Source organism: Larimichthys crocea, chromosome XIV (genome assembly GCF_000972845.2).
Source record: "Larimichthys crocea isolate SSNF chromosome XIV, L_crocea_2.0, whole genome shotgun sequence".
In the NCBI taxonomy this organism is placed as follows: domain Eukaryota; kingdom Metazoa; phylum Chordata; class Actinopteri; family Sciaenidae; genus Larimichthys; species Larimichthys crocea.
In genome coordinates, this window is record NC_040024.1 from 4,457,224 (window position 1) to 4,463,150 (window position 5,927).

Here is a 5,927-nt window from a genome sequence, read left to right on the forward strand (position 1 = left end):
ACAGAAAATCCAGCAGTAGCATAATTAGATCAGGCCGGGTGTGTGTGTGTGTGTGTGTGTGTGTGTGGTGTGTGTGTTGTGTGTGTGTGTGGTCACATGCAAGCCTGCAGAGCTTTCCTTACTTCGTTACATAACCCTTGGAAGATTATGAAACATGTGGCTCAGCAGCGTGGAGCAAAACGGGGGGTGTTTGCGGGTATGCAGATAATCTACAGACTGTTACTCCATTTTCATGTGAAAGTTTTAGTTGTGTGAAGATTTTACGAGATTTACCATCTAAGTCTATCAATTAAAATCAATTAATTTTTAGGATTAGGTTTAAATAATATTTTAATGTCTATAAATGATTAGATATTATCAAGAACTGACTGACTATTTTAGATACAATGTGTGATGTGTGCACGCATTTGTTTGTAACAGTACAATAACTTACTGTTATGTAATTGTACTACTCTGACAAGTATGTGTCAGTGGTGCTGAGAAGTGCACCCAGCTCATGCATGCTCAAACGTACATCATTACAGTACCCGTGTGCCACAGACACTGGTCGTGAATCAGTCCCGCGGTCTGCACATCGCCCTCTGTAGTTAAACCTGCAAGCCCCGAGGCGGAGCTGAACCAGTGTCTGGCAGTCAGCTCCTCCCTTGTCGCAGGCTTTAGGTGGCGCGCTCTCTGATTGGTCCGCGCGCCGACCAATCAGCAGCCGGCGAGGCTTGCGGAAAACACCGCCGCGCACCTCGTACACGTGCCGCATGTACACAGGAGAGAGAGAGAGAGAGAGAGAGAGGAGAGAGGAGAGAGAGAGAGAGAGAGAGAGAGAGAGAGAGGAGGTGTTTGTAATATTGACAGATCAGAGCGGATGATTTAAAACGGTACTACTTTTTGTCACTGAGTGATACAAACATGTCGTGATGCGGGGTGTTTTTGTGCGGAGTGAAGCGAGAAGTTCACACATGTTCACGCAACGGAGCCACGCCTGCAGCCTCCGTCTGCACCAATGCAGTAGGGAAGTGTTTAATGCTTTTTTATTATTTTTTTTATGACTTATTCTTTTATACTATAATTAATTATAATTTATTTTAGTGTATTTCTGTGCAGATTGTGGTCGTTATTGTAAAAAAAACAGAGTTTATCTACTTACTACAACTTTTACACAGACATGCTTCATGCCCTGTGCTCCATGTTGTATTACAACACAATATAAACAAAGACTTGTCATGTCAGATTACATTGACAGCACCTGGAGCTGCAGTAATGATTATTTTGATGGTTGGTTCAGCTATCTAGTCTATGAAATGTCAGAAAATCAATAAAAAAATGGCCAAATATTTCAGGAAATTGACAAATATTCACATTTAAGGAGGGGGCCAACCAGTGAGCTGTTGCTTTTTTTCCCCATCTTGAACAACTCATTTATCTGTTGCTTTGTTGTCGGTTTTGATCTGTGCATGTCAGCAGCCAAATATAGTTTATAGGTTTTTTTTCGGTGCTGGCGACAAAAAGTGGGATTTATCAGACCAAAAGTGAGTGTTGTAACGCAGTTCTTCTTCTTGTGTGCTGTTTCACTTAGAAAGGCTCGACTGTTCTAAAACAGCTTTGTGTTATGAACCGTTATGAGAATTTCAATGTTTTTAGATCATAACGTCCTCACTCGCAGACAGTTGTCCCCTCTTATTTATTAATTAATTCAACTTTATTATTATTATTATTATTATTTATTATTATTATTATTATATTATTATTATTATTGTTATTAGAGTGAAAATACACTAAGATATTACATCTGGTGTAGCCACCCTTGCAGTATAATGTATTAGTTACGGTGTGGGCTAATTAAGTATATGTGTTTCAGTCACAAATATAAATATATGTAGTATGAACAGTGTAGGGTGGGTGTGAGTACAAGTGATAAATTGGTTAATAAACATGTATATAAACTGCAGTGACGCATCGGCCTGGAGACTGCGCACATGAGTTATCGTCCACTTTTAACCGAGCGGCGAGGGCGATTCATCACCCGAGGTACGATTTTTCGTGTGCGCAATATTCGCCAACTTCCCCTGTTTCGCTGTATGTAGATGTTCAGTTGTCAACAGATTGGCAGCACTAGTGATAGTATAAAGAATGGATGTCATGTACGTGACGTCGCCCCGTAGGTTTCTGATGTGCTGTTTTGAAGCGGTCACACTGTTAATTATACATAACTTTAAGAATTAATATAATCTGAATGTCATGAACGGGGAAATTAGCTATAGAGACCAAAAAATTTTTTTGTACCAGGCTGTAAACATGTTTATTTCTACTGTGAAGTTGGACATTTTAACATGGGGACTTATGGAGACTGACTCGTTCTGGAGCCAGCCTCAAGTGGACGTTTGATGAACTGCATTTCTACACTGGCTTCACTTCACAGCCACAGAGGTTGCCACTTGGTTGGCAGGTGGCTCGTTTAATGTTTTGGCTGAAGCAACCCAACCACAAGAAAATAATTCATTTGTGTCATGATGGTATGTGAATCCCATCACGTTCACACGTTAGTCACACTGGAAGAGTTATCTGTATCCGTTACCCTGAACTTTACAGTAATAAATCCGGCAAAGCATGTGATCGATGACTCTGAACCAATTAATGAGACATCTTTAAATGGACATTCATAAAATTAGAAGACTTTGTTTTGTTTTAAATAATTTCTTTATGCTCCATTAGTGACATTATGCACTAACGGAGCATCAGCATGTGCTGATACAACAGTTCTGTTATGTGATTACTTCAGCCAAAATGATCTCAGAGCCTTATTATCTCAATAATCACTGATAAAATCATCAAATTTGAGAGCGTCCCGATAGAGTTACCTGTGCAAACTCCACTTTTTAAGTAATGAATCATTCTTCTCAAATATCAGACGCTCTAGTCTCTGTCAACAAATTTAATGATTTCTCCATCGACTGCTGAGATAAATGGAACCACATGCTGATGTGTCCAGACCACAACTGATGATGCAGGAGCAGTTATTATAATGTAATAAACAAACTATAACCAACCCACATTCTAACCAGTAAAATGTGTAAAGAGTCCAGCCCCTTCTTTAACTGATCCCTAAACATGTGATCATACTTTTGAGTAATCCTCAGCCTTAGTCCTGCTGCCCTGTTTCTATAATAAATATATCAAGTCATGAAGACAAAATACTTGTGACCAGCCTTTTGGTAAAGACTCCGAAAGGTGAGTCATGACTGTTGGTAACTGTGGTAAGAGATAAAAATATAATTACATCAGCCTCAATGCAGAATTCAGACATGATTCGAGGTCCAGTGTGTCAGATTTAGGCAGCTCTGTTTACACAGTATGACACCATTGGAATATAATATGATAACTACGTTTTCTTTCATGTATAATCGCCTAAAAATAAAAAGCCGTTATGTTTTTGTGACTTCAGAATGAGCCTTTGACATCCACAGACACTGACTTTAGATAAGGCCTTTGCACATTTCATGGCCACTGTAGTTTCTCCTTCATGCTTGGAAGGAGAGGGCGAGTCCTCTGGTCCTTTAACTTTTGTATCATTGGTCTATTACATGTCAAGCTTCTGCTGTAAACAACATAGAGCGCTATATTAGAGAGGACCAACTTAACTTTAATACCTTTGGGATTACACACTTAATAACACCAATAATCACAGTTTAATAAAGACACCAGATAACTCATGGTAATAAGGAAATAATCCATGCTTCAAACACACAGCTTTGTTAAACAACAACCCCTGTAGAGCTTGACAAAAACATATAATTGCCACCATTTTAAAGGCATGACCCTACAAACAAACAAACCCGGGACTGATTTATAATTGCAGAACAGTGAGGGTTTGAGATTTACAGGAAGCTTGTGGTCAATTCAATTGTGGCCCTGACTGTTTTATTGTTGCCTGAGAACATGGGGGGGCAAACCTCTACCATCATACTATTCTCCCACAAATTGCTCTCCTCCCTCTGTCACCTAAGCCTCAAGCTTTTTGTTTTTCACGGTTTTCCAGCAGGAAAGAGATTCAGTGGGAGGCGCTGCGTGACTCTCTCTCTGGCTAGCGAAGGCACAAACAAGCAGGAGAAAACAAGGCGTCGATGTCCATCAAACTCTCGCTGCTGGCCAATCTCTCGCTCATTTCAAAAGTAACACTGTGAGTGACTGATAACTTGTCCCGTCTCGTGTGTTGAGTCAGTCCACCACCAAACATGTGATCGCTCCACCTCTGCCACTGCCACTGCCTGGCATCTCACCTTCTTGTGCCACCCATGCAAACTTAGCGTTGCCCCGGCTGGCTGACGAGTTTGATTCGCTTATGCATGCGCTTGGAGGTGTCATCCACCCACAGCTCCCTCTGAGACTTATTAAAAAGTCACACGTGAGGACAGGCAGGGTTACATTTCTGCTTATAATCAAACTTTCAGGATGCTTATGCACGACTCGGGCAGGCCGTAGGGTGTGTGTGTCTGCAGGAATCTCCGGGTTTTACATCCTTGCAGATGCCTGCACATCTCTCTAGTACACCACACAGAGCTCTTATAGTGTCGGGAGAGGGCTTGGCTTTACATTCCCACAAATGCAACAACACAGATGCCAGCTCGTCACTTATGTGTAAAAAAATACATACAGCTGACTTATAACACAATGTTCCAAGCATGTGACAAGAGGAATGCTGGGATGCAGCATGTCTAGGTGCAACAGCAGCGCCAGATGAACTGGGTGGATTGCAACAGTTGTCAATCTGTGGACATGATCTGATTAGACTGGAAGGACACAGCCTGCCTTCAACAAAGTACATTAAGGACACATCATGTCCCAGTTTAAAAAAACAGGTGTCAAGCAAGTGCACAGAAATATCTTTGAATATGAATTGAGCTCAGATGTGATAGTGTTAATAATGAATAACAGATGAGGGTTTATTTAATGTCCAAAAGAAGGGAAAAAAACACGTTTCAGCAGACCATGTTTCACGTAATCATCTGCAAGCATAACGTAAACACCGTGCAGCATGAACCTATCACAGCAGGGCATGATACTACATTGTGCAACGTCCACATGTATGTCCACCCCACAGACAGACAAAAACAGACAGGTTCATGGTAAATAAATAATAAATAAAAAAAAGTCACCATTTGCAGGCTCAGTCAGTTAGTGGCTTTTCTTTTTCCCTCCCTCCTCCCCAACTCAAATAACGACTAAATGCTTATTTATCGTGATGCTATCCGACGTTTTTAAAGGGTTAAAATGCAACACCCGAGTGTCGCCTGTGAATCACGAGGATAAAAGCTGTTTATGAGCTGTAATTTGTGGCTGTGTTGAATTTAAAACAAAGGGACGTCTGCAGTTAGGACACTGGCGCATTGTTAGCTGCTCTGTAGCATGTTAGCTCCGACGGTCACAGATAAGACACGACAAACACAACAAACACAGCTCACCTTAGAGACGCTTCACGACGACAGCGGGTTTGTTATTCCAGGATGAGGTGCGTGGAAAGTGTCAAAGAGGCAGCGTAAATCCGGCTAGCATCGACAGCCTTCGCTTCGTATTTGCTCTCAAGACATTTTCTGCTCGCCCCCCAACTGTAGTTTACACGCAGGGATACACGTGCCGGCGCACGGTCTGGCAAACAACTTTGAAGCGAGCCGCTCTGATTGGACAGTACGAGGTGGAGGCCACGCCTCCAACACGCCCAGACGCGTTTTCATTGGTCGGGAGGGGCGGGGCCAGCCGCACGGGGCTCTGTGCTCACGTTGCCTGGTGCCTGGTCCTGAGCTGTTCTCCAAACACACTGGAACATTAGAGGGCGTAGCCCGTGCGCACGCTTAATGTGGCCTACTTGGGAGGACCGTAATACCGGCAATAACAGCGCAGTGGCATTTTAGTGTTAGGATACTGCGAGCTCACTGTCA

General features: G+C 42.3%; 1 protein-coding gene across 2 annotated transcripts in view; it reads right to left on the reverse strand.

Moving 5' to 3' along the window:
- per1b (period circadian clock 1b) overlaps positions 1 to 5,636 on the reverse strand; it is a 20,251-nt gene extending 14,615 nt beyond the window's left edge. For both annotated transcript variants that reach the window (XM_027287779.1, XM_027287778.1), the window contains exon 1: positions 5,454 to 5,636. The gene's annotated coding sequence lies outside the window, so the exon portion shown is untranslated. The remainder of the gene's footprint in view (positions 1 to 5,453) is intronic.
- Positions 5,637 to 5,927: the final 291 nt, after the last annotated feature.